Here is a 19,223-nt window from a genome sequence, read left to right as displayed (position 1 = left end):
TTCCCGGGCGGGCCGTGTCCCCCATTGTGCTTGGGCCATGCTCCCCACTGTGGCCGTACCATGTCCTCCATTGTTCCCGGGCGGGCCGTGTCCCCCATTGTGCCTGGGCCATGCTCCCCACTGTGACCGTACCATGTCCTCCATTGTTCCCCGGTGGGCCGTGTCCCCCATTGTGCCTGGGCCATTCTCCCCACTGTGGCCGTACCATGTCCTCCATTATTCCCGGGCGGGCCGTGTCCACCACTGTGCCCAGGCCGCTTCCCCCATTGTACAGCGTGCCCTCCTCTTCTTACAACAGTCTGTAGATGTCGGGGAAGTGAGGAGACAATAGCTGGAGTTTTGGGAGAGGAACGTTGTCCCTTTCTTGTCTGATGTCGGGTTCTCACTGCTCCACAGTTCGGGGTCTTTGCCGTATTTCTAATTTCTTACGCACCAGATGTTTTCTATTGGTGGAGGGTCCGGACTGCAGACGGACTGTTGATCACAGGACTCTTCTGCGGGGCCGTGCTGTGTGATGTTTGCAGGATGGGGTTTTACTATTGGCTTGCTGAAGTATACAAGGTCTTCCTTGAAATAGATGTTGTCTGGATGGAGCAGATGTTGTTCTTTCACCTCTATATAATGCTCAGCATTGATGGCGCCTCCCATGTGTGCTGCCCCTGCCAAAGGCAGTAATGTCCCCTATACATCAGAGATGTAAACTGTGCCCTGATAACAAGCTGGATGGTCCCTCTCCCCCATAACAAGCTGGATGGTCTCTCTCCCCCATAACAAGCTGGATGGTCTCTCTCCCCCATAACAAGCTGGATGGTCTGTCTCCCCCATAACAAGCTGGATGGTCTCTCTCCCCCATAACAAGCTGGATGGTCCCTCTCCCCCATAACAAGCTGGATGGTCCCTCTCCTCCATAACAAGCTGTATGGTCCCTCTCCTCCATAACAAGCTGGATGGTCCCTCTCCTCCTTAACAAGCTGGATGGTCCCTCTCCACCATAACAAGCTGGATGGTCCCTCTCCCTCCATAATAAGTTATATGGTCCCTCTCCTCCATTACAAGCTTGATGATCCCTTTCCTCGATAACAAGCTGGATGGTCCCTCTCCTCCATAAGATGCTGGATGGTCCCTTTCAATAACAAGCTGGATGGTCCCTCTCCCCCATAACAACCTGGATGGTCCCTCTCCCCCATAACAAGCTGGATGGTCCCTCTCCTCCATAACAAGCTGGATGGTCCCTCTCCCCCATAACAAGTTATATGGTCCCTCTCCTCCATTACAAGCTTGATGATCCCTCTCTTGATAACAAGCTGGATGGTCCCTCTCCCCCATAACAAGTTATATGGTCCCTCTCCTCCATTACAAGTTGATGATCCCTCTCCTCAATAACAAGCTGGATGGTCCCTCTCCTCGATAACAACCTGGATGGTACCTCTCCTCGATAACATGCTGGATGGTCCCTCTCCTTGATAACAAGCTGGATGGTCCCTTTTCTCGATAACAAGCTGGATGGTCCCTTTCCTCGATAAGCTGGATATCCCCTCTGTTCAATTACAAGCTGGATGGTTCTTCTCCTCCATTACAAGGTGGATGGTCCTTCTCCTCCATTACAAGCTGGATGGTCTTTCTCCTCCATTAAAAGCTGGATGGTCCTGCTCACCCATTACAAACTGGATGGTCCCTCTCCTCGATAACAAGCAGAATGGTTCCTCTCCTCATGAGGCCACAGGACACGGCTACCGCCCCCACCAATCCATAAAGATTTTCACATTCTGATTCATCCGACCACAGAACAGTTTTCCAGTTTGCCTCAGTCTTTATAAATGAAGTTTGTCCCAGAGAAGACGGCAGCATTTCTGGTTTGTGTTGATACACAGTTGATATAAAATGTCTACACACCGATGTTAAAATCCCAAGTTTTTTTCATGTAAAAAAAAATCTTTCTAAGAAGAATCATTTCAGAACTTTTTTCCAGCCTTTTGTTATCCCTGTCCTGACTTTTCTGAGATTTGCCGCCATCATCAATTTCTAAATGTGTTCACCGTCCGATCTGTTCTGTGTAATAACATATGATAAAAGGTTCCTGGTTCATCACTTATAGTTTTCTTGACATTTTACACAGCGGCACAACCTGTTTGGATTCGGGGTTGTGTTCTAGATCTAAGAAAATAGGAAGAATGGAAAGTAAATAATCTGGTTGGGTATTAGCGATGGAGCGGAGTCCTATAGATGAGGTGAGTGAGGGCTGAAGCCAGTGCTCTGTGTCTGACCGACCGCGAGATCACTTGTTTGTTTTGATGGAAATATTGCCGAATAGTTCCTGATTATTACCATTAGAGCAGGTTTTCTTTTTCTGTACTGAAAAGCTTTGTTATCTATTTACTGTTTTGGGAAGGGAAAAAAGGAGTTGTGTTTTATATTTGTTTGTTTGTACTGGTTTTATCACAAAATTAATAAAAATACATGACTAAAAAAAGAAAATAGTTAAGGGAGTGTCTGACAACAGGCTTGCTGACTGTTTCCAATAACAACCAGCAGAATAGTGCGTGCAGCTCTGGAGTATAATACAGGAGGTAACTCCGGATCAGTAATGTAATGTATGTACACAGTGATTGCACCAGCAGAATAGTGAGTGCAGCTCTGGGGTATAATACAGGATGTAACTCAGGGTCAGTAATGTAATGTATGTACACAGTGACTGCACCCGCAGAATAGTGAGTGCAGCTCTGGAGTATAATACAGGATGTAACTCAGGATCAGTAATGTAATGTATGTACACAGTGACTGCACCAGCAGAATAGTGAGTGCAGCTCTAGAGTATAATACAGGATGTAACTCAGGATCAGTAATGTAATGTATGTACACAGTGACTGCACCAGCAGAATAGTGAGTGCAGCTCTGGAGGATAATACAGGATGTAATTCAGGATCAGTAATGTAATGTATGTACACAGTGACTGCACCAGCAGAATAGTGAGTGCAGCTCTGGAGGATAATACAGGATGTAATTCAGGATCAGTAATGTAATGTATGTGCAGGGTGACTGCAGCAGCAGAATAGTGAATGCAGCTCTGGAGTATAATACAGGATGTAATTCAGGATCAGTAATGTAATGTATGTACACAGTGACTGCACCAGCAGAATAGTGAGTGCAGCTCTGGAGGATAATACAGGATGTAATTCAGGATCAGTAATGTAATGTATGTACACAGTGACTGCACCAGCAGAATAGTGAGTGCAGCTCTGGAGTATAATACAGGATGTAACTCAGGATCAGTAATGTAATGTATGTACACAGTGACTGCAGCAGCAGAATAGTGAGTGCAGCTCTGGAGTATAATACATGATGTAATTCAGGATCAGTAATTTAATGTATGTACACAGTGAATGCACCAGCAGAATAGTGAGTGTAGCTCTGGAGTATAATACTGGATGTAACTCAGGATCAGTAATGTAATGTATGTACACAGCGACTGCACCAGCAGAATAGTGAGTGCAGCTCTGGAGTATAATACAGGATGTAACTCAGGATCAGTAATGTAATGTATGTACACAGTGACTGCACCAGCAGAATAGTGAGTGCAGCTCTGGAGTATAATACATGATGTAACTCAGGATCAGGAATGTAATGTATGTACACAGTGAGTGCACCAGCAGAATAGTGAGTGCAGCTCTGGAGTATAATACAGGATGTAATTCAGGATCAGTAATGTAATGTATGTACACAGTGACTGCACCAGCAGAATAGTGAGTGCAGCTCTGGATTATAATACAGGGGGTAACTCAGTATCAGTAATATAATGTATGTACACAGTGACTGCACCAGCAGAATAGTGAGTGCAGCTCTGGAGTCTATTACAGGATGTAACTCAGGATCCGTAATGTATATACACAGTGACTGCACCAGCAGAATAGTGAGTGCAGCTCTGGAGTATAATACAGGATGTAACTCCGGATCAGTAATGTAATGTATGTACACAGTGACTGCACCAGCAGAATAGTGAGTGCAGCTCTGGAGTATAATACAGGATGTAACTCAGGATCAGTAATGTAATGTATGTACACAGTGACTGCACCAGCAGAATAGTGAGTGCAGCTCTGGAGTATAATAAAGGATGTAACTCAGGATCAGTAATGTAATGTATGTACACAGTGACTGCACCAGCAGAATAGTGAGTGCAGCTCTGGAGTATAATACAGGATGTAACTCAGGATCAGTAATGTAATGTATGTACACAGTGACTGCACCAGCAGAATAGTGAGTGCAGCTCTGGAGTATAATACAGGATGTAACTCAGGATCAGTAATGTAATGTATGTACACAGTGACCGCACCAGCAGAATAGTGAGTGCAGCTCTGGAGTATAATACAGGATGTAACTCAGGATCAGTAATGTAATGTATGTGTACACAGTGACTGCACCCGCAGAATAGTGAGTGCAGCTCTGGAGTATAATACAGGATGTAACTCAGGATCAGTAATGTAATGTATGTACACAGTGACTGCACCAGCAGAATAGTGAGTGCAGCTCTGGAGTATAATACAGGATGTAACTCAGGATCAGTAATGTAATGTATGTACACAGTGACTGCACCAGCAGAATAGTGAGTGCAGCTCTGGAGGATAATAAAGGATGTAATTCAGGATCAGTAATGTAATGTATGTACACAGTGACTGCACCAGCAGTATAGTGAGTGCAGCTCTGGAGTATAATAAAGGATGTAACTCCGGATCAGTAATGTAATGTATGTACACAGTGACTGCACCAGCAGTATAGTGAGTGCAGCTCTGGAGTATAATACAGGATGTAACTCAGGATCAGTAATGTAATGTATGTACACAGTGACTGCACCAGCAGAATACTGAGGGCAGCTCTGGGGTATAATACTGGATGTAACTCGGGATCAGTAATGTAATGTATGTACCCAGTGACTGCACCAGCATAATAGTGAGTGCAGCTCTGGAGTATAATACAGGGGATAACTCAGTATCAGTAATGTAATGTATGTACACAGTGACTGCACCAGCAGAATAGTGAGTGCAGCTCTGGAGTATAATACATGATGTAACTCAGGATCAGGAATGTAATGTATGTACACAGTGAGTGCACCAGCAGAATAGTGAGTGCAGCTCTGGAGTATAATACAGGATGTAATTCAGGATCAGTAATGTAATGTATGTACACAGTGACTGCACCAGCAGAATAGTGAGTGCAGCTCTGGATTATAATACAGGGGGTAACTCAGTATCAGTAATATAATGTATGTACACAGTGACTGCACCAGCAGAATAGTGAGTGCAGCTCTGGAGTCTATTACAGGATGTAACTCAGGATCCGTAATGTATATACACAGTGACTGCACCAGCAGAATAGTGAGTGCAGCTCTGGAGTATAATACAGGATGTTACTCGGGATCAGTAATGTATATACACAGTGACTGCACCAGCAGAATAGTGAGTGCAGCTCTGGAATATAATACAGGATGTAACTCAGGATCAGTAATGTAATGTATTTACACAGTGACTGCACCAGCAGAATAGTGAGTGCAGCTCTGGAGTATAATACAGGATGTAACTCAGGATCAGTAATGTAATGTATGTACACAGTGACTGCACCAGCAGAATAGTGAGTGCAGCTCTGGAGTATAATAAAGGATGTAACTCAGGATCAGTAATGTAATGTATGTACACAGTGACTGCACCAGCAGAATAGTGAGTGCAGCTCTGGAGTATAATACAGGATGTAACTCAGGATCAGTAATGTAATGTATGTACACAGTGACTGCACCAGCAGAATAGTGAGTGCAGCTCTGGAGTATAATACAGGATGTAACTCAGGATCAGTAATGTAATGTATGTACACAGTGACCGCACCAGCAGAATAGTGAGTGCAGCTCTGGAGTATAATACAGGATGTAACTCAGGATCAGTAATGTAATGTATGTGTACACAGTGACTGCACCCGCAGAATAGTGAGTGCAGCTCTGGAGTATAATACAGGATGTAACTCAGGATCAGTAATGTAATGTATGTACACAGTGACTGCACCAGCAGAACAGTGAGTGCAGCTCTGGAGTATAATACAGGATGTAATTCAGGATCAGTAATGTAATGTATGTACACAGTGACTGCACCAGCAGAATAGTGAGTGCAGCTCTGGAGGATAATACAGGATGTAATTCAGGATCAGTAATGTAATGTATGTGCAGGGTGACTGCAGCAGCAGAATAGTGAATGCAGCTCTGGAGTATAATACAGGATGTAATTCAGGATCAGTAATGTAATGTATGTACACAGTGACTGCACCAGCAGAATAGTGAGTGCAGCTCTGGAGTATAATACAGGATGTAACTCAGGATCAGTAATGTAATGTATGTACACAGTGACTGCACCAGCAGAATAGTGAGTGCAGCTCTGGAGTATAATACAGGAGGTAACTCAGGATCAGTAATGTAATGTATGTACACAGTGAATGCACCAGCAGAATAGTGAGTGTAGCTCTGGAGTATAATACTGGATGTAACTCAGGATCAGTAATGTAATGTATGTACACAGCGACTGCACCAGCAGAATAGTGAGTGCAGCTCTGGAATATAATACAGGATGTAACTCAGGATCAGTAATGTAATGTATGTACACAGTGACTGCACCAGCAGAATAGTGAGTGCAGCTCTGGAGTATAATACATGATGTAACTCAGGATAAGTAATGTAATGTATGTACACAGTGACTGCACCAGCAGAATAGTGAGTGCAGCTCTGGAGTATAATACAGGATGTAACTCAGTATCAGTAATGTAATGTATGTACAGGGTGACTGCAGCAGCAGAATAGTGAGTGCAGCTCTGGAGTATAATACAGGATGTAATTCAGGATCAGTAATGTAATGTATGTACACAGTGACTGCACCAGCAGAATAGTGAGTGCAGCTCTGGGGTATAATACAGGATGTAACTCCGGATCAGTAATGTAATGTATGTACAGAGTGACTGCACCAGCAGAATAGTGAGTGCAGCTCTGGAGTATAATACAGGATGTAATTCAGGATCAGTAATGTAATGTATGTACACAGTGACTGCACCAGCAGAATAGTGAGTGCAGCTCTGGAGTATAATACAGTATTTAACTCAGGATCAGTAATGTGATGTATGTACACAGTGACTGCACCAGCAGAATAGTGAGTGCAGCTCTGGAGTATAATACAGGATGTAATTCAGGATCAGTAATGTAATGTATGTACACAGTGACTGCACCAGCAGAATAGTGAGTGCAGCTCTGGAGTATAATACAGGATGTAACTCAGGATCAGTAATGTAATGTATGTACACAGTGACTGCACCAGCAGAATAGTGAGTGCAGCTCTGGAGTATAATACAGGATGTAACTCATGATCAGTAATGTAATGTATGTACACAGTGACTGCACCAGCAGAATAGTGAGTGCAGCTCTGGGGAATAATACAGGATGTAACTCAGGATCAGTAATGTAATGTATGTACACAGTGACTGCACCAGCAGAATAGTGAGTGCAGCTCTGGAGTATAATACAGGATGTAACTCATGATCAGTAATGTAATGTATGTACACAGTGACTGCACCAGCAGAATAGTGAGTGCAGCTCTGGGGAATAATACAGGATGTAACTCAGGATCAGTAATGTAATGTATGTACACAGTGACTGCACCAGCAGAATAGTGAGTGCAGCTCTGGAGTATAATACAGTATGTAACTCAGGATCAGTAATGTAATGTATGTACACAGTGACTGCACCAGCAGAATAGTGAGTGCAGCTCTGCAGTATAATACAGGATGTAACTCAGGATCAGTAATGTAATGTATGTACACAGTGACTGCACCAGCAGAATAGTGAGTGCAGCTCTGGAGTATAATACAGGATGTAACTCAGGATCAGTAATGTAATGTATGTAAACAGTGACTGCACCAGCAGAATAGTGAGTGCAGCTCTAGTATAATACAGGAGGTAACTCAGGATCAGTAATGTAATGTATGTACACAGTCACTTCACCAGCAGAATAGTGAGTGCAGCTCTGGAGTATAATACAGGAGGTAACTCAGGATCAGTAATGTAATGTATGTACACAGTGACTGCACCAGCAGAATAGTGAGTGCAGCTCTGGAGTATAATACAGGATGTAACTCCGGATCAGTAATGTAATGTATGTACACAGTGACTGCACCAGCAGTATAGTGAGTGCAGCTCTGGAGTATAATACAGGATGTAACTCAGGATCAGTAATGTAATGTATGTACATAGTGACTGCACCAGCAGAATAGTGAGTGCAGCTCTGGAGTATAATACAGGATGTAACTCAGGATCAGTAATGTAATGTATGTAAACAGTGACTGCACCAGCAGAATAGTGAGTGCAGCTCTAGTATAATACAGGAGGTAACTCAGGATCAGTAATGTAATGTATGTACACAGTCACTTCACCAGCAGAATAGTGAGTGCAGCTCTGGAGTATAATACAGGAGGTAACTCAGGATCAGTAATGTAATGTATGTACACAGTGACTGCACCAGCAGAATAGTGAGTGCAGCTCTGGAGTATAATACAGGATGTAACTCCGGATCAGTAATGTAATGTATGTACACAGTGACTGCACCAGCAGTATAGTGAGTGCAGCTCTGGAGTATAATACAGGATGTAACTCAGGATCAGTAATGTAATGTATGTACACAGTGACTGCACCAGCAGAATACTGAGGGCAGCTCTGGGGTATAATACTGGATGTAACTCGGGATCAGTAATGTAATGTATGTACCCAGTGACTGCACCAGCAGAATAGTGAGTGCAGCTCTGGAGTATAATACAGGATGTAACTCAGGATCAGTAATGTATATACACAGTGACTGCACCAGCAGAATAGTGAGTGCAGCTCTGGAGTATAATACAGGATGTAACTCAGGATCAGTAATGTAATGTATGTACACAGTGACTGCACCAGCAGAATAGTGAGTGCAGCTCTGGAGTATAATACAGGGGATAACTCAGTATCAGTAATGTAATGTATGTACACAGTGACTCCACCAGCAGAATAGTGAGTGCAGCTCTGGGGTATAATAGAGGATGTAACTCAGGATCAGTAATGTAATGTATGTACACAGTGACTGCACCAGCAGAATAGTGAGTGCAGCTCTGGAGTATAATACAGGATGTAACTCAGGATCAGTAATGTAATGTATGTACACAGTGACTGCACCAGCAGAATAGTGAGTGCAGCTCTGGAGTATAATACAGGATGTAACTCAGGATCAGTAATGTAATGTATGTACACAGTGACTGCACCAGCAGAATAGTGAGTGCAGCTCTGGAGTATAATACAGGATGTAACTCAGGATCAGTAATGTAATGTATGTACACAGTGACTGCACCAGCAGAATAGTGAGTGCAGCTCTGGAGTATAATACAGGATATAACTCAGGATCAGTAATGTAATGTATGTGCACAGTGACTGCACCAGCAGAATAGTGAGTGCAGCTCTGGAGTATAATACAGGATGTAACTCAGGATCAGTAATGTAATGTATGTACACAGTGACCGCACCAGCAGAATAGTGAGTGCAGCTCTGGAGTATAATACAGGACGTAACTCAGGATCAGTAATGTAATGTATGTGTACACAGTGACTGCACCCGCAGAATAGTGAGTGCAGCTCTGGAGTATAATACAGGATGTAACTCAGGATCAGTAATGTAATGTATGTACACAGTGACTGCACCAGCAGAATAGTGAGTGCAGCTCTGGAGTATAATACAGGATGTAACTCAGGATCAGTAATGTAATGTATGTACACAGTGTCTCCATTAGCAGAATAGTAAGTGCAGCTCTGGGGTATAATACAGGATGTAACTCAGTATCAGTAATGTAATGTATGTATAGGGTGACTGCAGCAGCAGAATAGTGAATGCAGCTCTGGAGTATAATACAGGATGTAATTCAGGATCAGTAATGTAATGTATGTACACAGTGACTGCACCAGCAGAATAGTGAGTGCAGCTCTGGAGGATAATACAGGATGTAATTCAGGATCAGTAATGTAATGTATGTACACAGTGACTGCACCAGCAGAATAGTGAGTGCAGCTCTGGAGGATAATACAGGATGTAATTCAGGATCAGTAATGTAATGTATGTGCAGGGTGACTGCAGCAGCAGAATAGTGAATGCAGCTCTGGAGTATAATACAGGATGTAATTCAGGATCAGTAATGTAATGTATGTACACAGTGACTGCACCAGCAGAATAGTGAGTGCAGCTCTGGAGTATAATACAGGATGTAACTCAGGATCAGTAATGTAATGTATGTACACAGTGACTGCACCAGCAGAATAGTGAGTGCAGCTCTGGAGTATAATACAGGAGGTAACTCAGGATCAGTAATGTAATGTATGTACACAGTGAATGCACCAGCAGAATAGTGAGTGTAGCTCTGGAGTATAATACTGGATGTAACTCAGGATCAGTAATGTAATGTATGTACACAGCGACTGCACCAGCAGAATAGTGAATGCAGCTCTGGAATATAATACAGGATGTAACTCAGGATCAGTAATGTAATGTATGTATACAGTGACTGCACCAGCAGAATAGTGAGTGCAGCTCTGGAGTATAATACATGATGTAACTCAGGATAAGTAATGTAATGTATGTACACAGTGACTGCACCAGCAGAATAGTGAGTGCAGCTCTGGAGTATAATACAGGATGTAACTCAGTATCAGTAATGTAATGTATGTACAGGGTGACTGCAGCAGCAGAATAGTGAGTGCAGCTCTGGAGTATAATACAGGATGTAATTCAGGATCAGTAATGTAATGTATGTACACAGTGACTGCACCAGCAGAATAGTGAGTGCAGCTCTGGGGTATAATACAGGATGTAACTCCGGATCAGTAATGTAATGTATGTACAGACTGACTGCACCAGCAGAATAGTGAGTGCAGCTCTGGAGTATAATACAGGATGTAATTCAGGATCAGTAATGTAATGTATGTACACAGTGACTGCACCAGCAGAATAGTGAGTGCAGCTCTGGAGTATAATACAGTATGTAACTCAGGATCAGTAATGTGATGTATGTACACAGTGACTGCACCAGCAGAATAGTGAGTGCAGCTCTGCAGTATAATACAGGATGTAACTCAGGATCAGTAATGTAATGTATGTACACAGTGACTGCACCAGCAGAATAGTGAGTGTAGCTCTGGGGAATAATACAGGATGTAACTCAGGATCAGTAATGTAATGTATGTACACAGTGACTGCACCAGCAGAATAGTGAGTGCAGCTCTGGAGTATAATACAGTATGTAACTCAGGATCAGTAATGTAATGTATGTACACAGTGACTGCACCAGCAGAATAGTGAGTGCAGCTCTGCAGTATAATACAGGATGTAACTCAGGATCAGTAATGTAATGTATGTACACAGTGACTGCACCAGCAGAATAGTGAGTGTAGCTCTGGGGAATAATACAGGATGTAACTCAGGATCAGTAATGTAATGTATGTACACAGTGACTGCACCAGCAGAATAGTGAGTGCAGCTCTGGAGTATAATACAGGATGTAACTCAGGATCAGTAATGTAATGTATGTACATAGTGACTGCACCAGCAGAATAGTGAGTGCAGCTCTGGAGTATAATACAGGATGTAACTGAGGATCAGTAATGTAATGTATGTAAACAGTGACTGCACCAGCAGAATAGTGAGTGCAGCTCTAGTATAATACAGGAGGTAACTCAGGATCAGTAATGTAATGTATGTACACAGTCACTTCACCAGCAGAATAGTGAGTGCAGCTCTGGAGTATAATACAGGAGGTAACTCAGGATCAGTAATGTAATGTATGTACACAGTGACTGCACCAGCAGAATAGTGAGTGCAGCTCTGGAGTATAATACAGGATGTAATTCAGGATCAGTAATGTAATGTATGTGCAGGGTGACTGCAGCAGCAGAATAGTGAATGCAGCTCTGGAGTATAATACAGGATGTAACTCAGGATCAGTAATGTATATACACAGTGACTGCACCAGCAGAATAGTGAGTGCAGCTCTGGAGTATAATACAGGATGTAACTCAGGATCAGTAATGTAATGTATGTACACAGTGACTGCACCAGCAGAATAGTGAGTGCAGCTCTGGAGTATAATACAGGGGATAACTCAGTATCAGTAATGTAATGTATGTACACAGTGACTCCACCAGCAGAATAGTGAGTGCAGCTCTGGGGTATAATAGAGGATGTAACTCAGGATCAGTAATGTAATGTATGTACACAGTGACTGCACCAGCAGTATAGTGAGTGCAGCTCTGGAGTATAATACAGGATGTAACTCAGGATATGTAATGTATGTACACAGTGACTGCACCAGCAGAATAGTGAGTGCAGCTCTGGAGTATAATACAGGGGATAACTCAGTATCAGTAATGTAATGTATGTACACAGTGACTCCACCAGCAGAATAGTGAGTGCAGCTCTGGATTATAATACAGGGGGTAACTCAGTATCAGTAATATAATGTATGTACACAGTGACTGCACCAGCAGAATAGTGAGTGCAGCTCTGGAGTATAATACAGGATGTAACTCAGGATCAGTAATGTAATGTATGTACACAGTGACCGCACCAGCAGAATAGTGAGTGCAGCTCTGGAGTATAATACAGGATGTAACTCAGGATCAGTAATGTAATGTATGTGTACACAGTGACTGCACCCGCAGAATAGTGAGTGCAGCTCTGGAGTATAATACAGGATGTAACTCAGGATCAGTAATGTAATGTATGTACACAGTGACTGCACCAGCAGAATAGTGAGTGCAGCTCTGGAGTATAATACAGGATGTAACTCAGGATCAGTAATGTAATGTATGTACACAGTGACTGCACCAGCAGAATAGTAAGTGCAGCTCTGGAGTATAATACAGGATGTAACTCAGTATCAGTAATGTAATGTATGTATAGGGTGACTGCAGCAGCAGAATAGTGAATGCAGCACTGGAGTATAATACAGGATGTAATTCAGGATCAGTAATGTAATGTATGTACACAGTGACTGCACCAGCAGAATAGTGAGTGCAGCTCTGGAGGATAATACAGGATGTAATTCAGGATCAGTAATGTAATGTATGTACACAGTGACTGCACCAGCAGAATAGTGAGTGCAGCTCTGGAGGATAATACAGGATGTAATTCAGGATCAGTAATGTAATGTATGTGCAGGGTGACTGCAGCAGCAGAATAGTGAATGCAGCTCTGGAGTATAATACAGGATGTAATTCAGGATCAGTAATGTAATGTATGTACACAGTGACTGCACCAGCAGAATAGTGAGTGCAGCTCTGGAGTATAATACAGGATGTAACTCAGGATCAGTAATGTAATGTATGTACACAGTGACTGCACCAGCAGAATAGTGAGTGCAGCTCTGGAGTATAATACAGGAGGTAACTCAGGATCAGTAATGTAATGTATGTACACAGTGAATGCACCAGCAGAATAGTGAGTGTAGCTCTGGAGTATAATACTGGATGTAACTCAGGATCAGTAATGTAATGTATGTACACAGCGACTGCACCAGCAGAATAGTGAGTGCAGCTCTGGAATATAATACAGGATGTAACTCAGGATCAGTAATGTAATGTATGTACACAGTGACTGCACCAGCAGAATAGTGAGTGCAGCTCTGGAGTATAATACATGATGTAACTCAGGATAAGTAATGTAATGTATGTACAGGGTGACTGCAGCAGCAGAATAGTGAGTGCAGCTCTGGAGTATAATACAGGATGTAATTCAGGATCAGTAATGTAATGTATGTACACAGTGACTGCACCAGCAGAATAGTGAGTGCAGCTCTGGGGTATAATACAGGATGTAACTCCGGATCAGTAATGTAATGTATGTACAGAGTGACTGCACCAGCAGAATAGTGAGTGCAGCTCTGGAGTATAATACAGGATGTAATTCAGGATCAGTAATGTAATGTATGTACACAGTGACTGCACCAGCAGAATAGTGAGTGCAGCTCTGGAGTATAATACAGTATGTAACTCAGGATCAGTAATGTGATGTATGTACACAGTGACTGCACCAGCAGAATAGTGAGTGCAGCTCTGCAGTATAATACAGGATGTAACTCAGGATCAGTAATGTAATGTGTGTACACAGTGACTGCACCAGCAGAATAGTGAGTGCAGCTCTGGAGTATAATACAGTAGGTAATTCAGGATCAGTAATGTAATGTATGTACACAGTGACTGCACCAGCAGAATAGTGAGTGCAGCTCTGGAGTATAATACAGGATGTAATTCAGGATCAGTAATGTAATGTATGTACACAGTGACTGCACCAGCAGAATAGTGAGTGCAGCTCTGGAGTATAATACAGTATGTAACTCAGGATCAGTAATGTGATGTATGTACACAGTGACTGCACCAGCAGAATAGTGAGTGCAGCTCTGCAGTATAATACAGGATGTAACTCAGGATCAGTAATGTAATGTGTGTACACAATGACTGCACCAGCAGAATAGTGAGTGCAGCTCTTGGGTATAATACAGTAGGTAATTCAGGATCAGTAATGTAATGTATGTACACAGTGACTGCACCAGCAGAATAGTGAGTGCAGCTCTGGAGTATAATACAGGATGTAACTCATGATCAGTAATGTAATGTATGTACACAGTGACTGCACCAGCAGAATAGTGAGTGCAGCTCTGGGGAATAATACAGGATGTAACTCAGGATCAGTAATGTAATGTATGTACACAGTGACTGCACCAGCAGAATAGTGAGTGCAGCTCTGGAGTATAATACAGTATGTAACTCAGGATCAGTAATGTAATGTATGTACACAGTGACTGCACCAGCAGAATAGTGAGTGCAGCTCTGCAGTATAATACAGGATGTAACTCAGGATCAGTAATGTAATGTATGTACACAGTGACTGCACCAGCAGAATAGTGAGTGTAGCTCTGGGGAATAATACAGGATGTAACTCAGGATCAGTAATGTAATGTATGTACATAGTGACTGCACCAGCAGAATAGTGAGTGCAGCTCTGGAGTATAATACAGGATGTAACTCAGGATCAGTAATGTAATGTATGTAAACAGTGACTGCACCAGCAGAATAGTGAGTGCAGCTCTAGTATAATACAGGAGGTAACTCAGGATCAGTAATGTAATGTATGTACACAGTCACTTCACCAGCAGAATAGTGAGTGCAGCTCTGGAGTATAATACAGGAGGTAACTCAGGATCAGTAATGTAATGTATGTACACAGTGACTGCACCAGCAGAATAGTGAGTGCAGCTCTGGAGTATAATACAGGATGTAATTCAGGATCAGTAATGTAATGTATGTGCAGGGTGACTGCAGCAGCAGAATAGTGAATGCAGCTCTGGAGTATAATACAGGATGTAACTCAGGATCAGTAATGTATATACACAGTGACTGCACCAGCAGAATAGTGAGTGCAGCTCTGGAGTATAATACAGGATGTAACTCAGGATCAGTAATGTAATGTATGTACACAGTGACTGCACCAGCAGAATAGTGAGTGCAGCTCTGGAGTATAATACAGGGGATAACTCAGTATCAGTAATGTAATGTATGTACACAGTGACTCCACCAGCAGAATAGTGAGTGCAGCTCTGGGGTATAATAGAGGATGTAACTCAGGATCAGTAATGTAATGTATGTACACAGTGACTGCACCAGCAGTATAGTGAGTGCAGCTCTGGAGTATAATACAGGATGTAACTCAGGATATGTAATGTATGTACACAGTGACTGCACCAGCAGAATAGTGAGTGCAGCTCTGGAGTATAATACAGGGGATAACTCAGTATCAGTAATGTAATGTATGTACACAGTGACTCCACCAGCAGAATAGTGAGTGCAGCTCTGGATTATAATACAGGGGGTAACTCAGTATCAGTAATATAATGTATGTACACAGTGACTGCACCAGCAGAATAGTGAGTGCAGCTCTGGAGTATAATACAGGATGTAACTCAGGATCAGTAATGTAATGTATGTACACAGTGACCGCACCAGCAGAATAGTGAGTGCAGCTCTGGAGTATAATACAGGATGTAACTCAGGATCAGTAATGTAATGTATGTGTACACAGTGACTGCACCCGCAGAATAGTGAGTGCAGCTCTGGAGTATAATACAGGATGTAACTCAGGATCAGTAATGTAATGTATGTACACAGTGACTGCACCAGCAGAATAGTGAGTGCAGCTCTGGAGTATAATACAGGATGTAACTCAGGATCAGTAATGTAATGTATGTACACAGTGTCTCCATTAGCAGAATAGTAAGTGCAGCTCTGGGGTATAATACAGGATGTAACTCAGTATCAGTAATGTAATGTATGTATAGGGTGACTGCAGCAGCAGAATAGTGAATGCAGCACTGGAGTATAATACAGGATGTAATTCAGGATCAGTAATGTAATGTATGTACACAGTGACTGCACCAGCAGAATAGTGAGTGCAGCTCTGGAGGATAATACAGGATGTAATTCAGGATCAGTAATGTAATGTATGTACACAGTGACTGCACCAGCAGAATAGTGAGTGCAGCTCTGGAGGATAATACAGGATGTAATTCAGGATCAGTAATGTAATGTATGTGCAGGGTGACTGCAGCAGCAGAATAGTGAATGCAGCTCTGGAGTATAATACAGGATGTAATTCAGGATCAGTAATGTAATGTATGTACACAGTGACTGCACCAGCAGAATAGTGAGTGCAGCTCTGGAGTATAATACAGGATGTAACTCAGGATCAGTAATGTAATGTATGTACACAGTGACTGCACCAGCAGAATAGTGAGTGCAGCTCTGGAGTATAATACAGGAGGTAACTCAGGATCAGTAATGTAATGTATGTACACAGTGAATGCACCAGCAGAATAGTGAGTGCAGCTCTGGAGTATAATACTGGATGTAACTCAGGATCAGTAATGTAATGTATGTACACAGCGACTGCACCAGCAGAATAGTGAGTGCAGCTCTGGAATATAATACAGGATGTAACTCAGGATCAGTAATGTAATGTATGTACACAGTGACTGCACCAGCAGAATAGTGAGTGCAGCTCTGGAGTATAATACATGATGTAACTCAGGATAAGTAATGTAATGTATGTACACAGTGACTGCACCAGCAGAATAGTGAGTGCAGCTCTGGAGTATAATACAGGATGTAACTCAGTATCAGTAATGTAATGTATGTACACAGTGACTGCACCAGCAGAATAGTGAGTGCAGCTCTGGAGTATAATACAGGATGTAACTCAGGATCAGTAATGTAATGTATGTACACAGTGACTGCACCAGCAGAATAGTGAGTGCAGCTCTGCAGTATAATACAGGATGTAACTCAGTATCAGTAATGTAATGTATGTACAGGGTGACTGCAGCAGCAGAATAGTGAGTGCAGCTCTGGAGTATAATACAGGATGTAATTCAGGATCAGTAATGTAATGTATGTACACAGTGACTGCACCAGCAGAATAGTGAGTGCAGCTCTGGGGTATAATACAGGATGTAACTCCGGATCAGTAATGTAATGTATGTACAGAGTGACTGCACCAGCAGAATAGTGAGTGCAGCTCTGGAGTATAATACAGGATGTAATTCAGGATCAGTAATGTAATGTATGTACACAGTGACTGCACCAGCAGAATAGTGAGTGCAGCTCTGGAGTATAATACAGTATGTAACTCAGGATCAGTAATGTGATGTATGTACACAGTGACTGCACCAGCAGAATAGTGAGTGCAGCTCTGCAGTATAATACAGGATGTAACTCAGGATCAGTAATGTAATGTGTGTACACAGTGACTGCACCAGCAGAATAGTGAGTGCAGCTCTGGAGTATAATACAGGATGTAATTCAGGATCAGTAATGTAATGTATGTACACAGTGACTGCACCAGCAGAATAGTGAGTGCAGCTCTGGAGTATAATACAGGATGTAATTCAGGATCAGTAATGTAATGTATGTACACAGTGACTGCACCAGCAGAATAGTGAGTGCAGCTCTGGAGTATAATACAGTATGTAACTCAGGATCAGTAATGTGATGTATGTACACAGTGACTGCACCAGCAGAATAGTGAGTGCAGCTCTGCAGTATAATACAGGATGTAACTCAGGATCAGTAATGTAATGTGTGTACACAGTGACTGCACCAGCAGAATAGTGAGTGCAGCTCTTGGGTATAATACAGTAGGTAATTCAGGATCAGTAATGTAATGTATGTACACAGTGACTGCACCAGCAGGATAGTGAGTGCAGCTCTGGAGTATAATACAGGATGTAACTCATGATCAGTAATGTAATGTATGTACACAGTGACTGCACCAGCAGAATAGTGAGTGCAGCTCTGGGGAATAATACAGGATGTAACTCAGGATCAGTAATGTAATGTATGTACACAGTGACTGCACCAGCAGAATAGTGAGTGCAGCTCTGGAGTATAATACAGTATGTAACTCAGGATCAGTAATGTAATGTATGTACACAGTGACTGCACCAGCAGAATAGTGAGTGCAGCTCTGCAGTATAATACAGGATGTAACTCAGGATCAGTAATGTAATGTATGTACACAGTGACTGCACCAGCAGAATAGTGAGTGTAGCTCTGGGGAATAATACAGGATGTAACTCAGGATCAGTAATGTAATGTATGTACATAGTGACTGCACCAGCAGAATAGTGAGTGCAGCTCTGGAGTATAATACAGGATGTAACTCAGGATCAGTAATGTAATGTATGTAAACAGTGACTGCATCAGCAGAATAGTGAGTGCAGCTCTAGTATAATACAGGAGGTAACTCAGGATCAGTAATGTAATGTATGTACACAGTCACTTCACCAGCAGAATAGTGAGTGCAGCTCTGGAGTATAATACAGGAGGTAACTCAGGATCAGTAATGTAATGTATGTACACAGTGACTGCACCAGCAGAATAGTGAGTGCAGCTCTGGAGTATAATACAGGATGTAACTCCGGATCAGTAATGTAATGTATGTACACAGTGACTGCACCAGCAGTATAGTGAGTGCAGCTCTGGAGTATAATACAGGATGTAACTCAGGATCAGTAATGTAATGTATGTACACAGTGACTGCACCAGCAGAATACTGAGGGCAGCTCTGGGGTATAATACTGGATGTAACTCGGGAT

The 19,223-nt window shown here is 42.5% G+C and overlaps 1 protein-coding gene across 7 annotated transcripts in view; it reads left to right on the top strand.

Annotated features, from left to right (window-relative positions):
* The window catches only part of MYLK (myosin light chain kinase), a 471,929-nt gene that overhangs the window by 410,996 nt on the left and 41,710 nt on the right, over window positions 1-19,223 (top strand). The window lies entirely within an intron of this gene.

Source organism: Phyllobates terribilis, unplaced genomic scaffold, assembly GCF_046119375.1.
Source record: "Phyllobates terribilis strain yellow unplaced genomic scaffold, ASM4611937v1 Scaffold_9__5_contigs__length_417890890, whole genome shotgun sequence".
Taxonomy (NCBI): domain Eukaryota; kingdom Metazoa; phylum Chordata; class Amphibia; order Anura; family Dendrobatidae; genus Phyllobates; species Phyllobates terribilis.
Note: the sequence above shows the minus strand (reverse complement) of the source record. Positions and strands in the feature narration are given on the sequence as shown.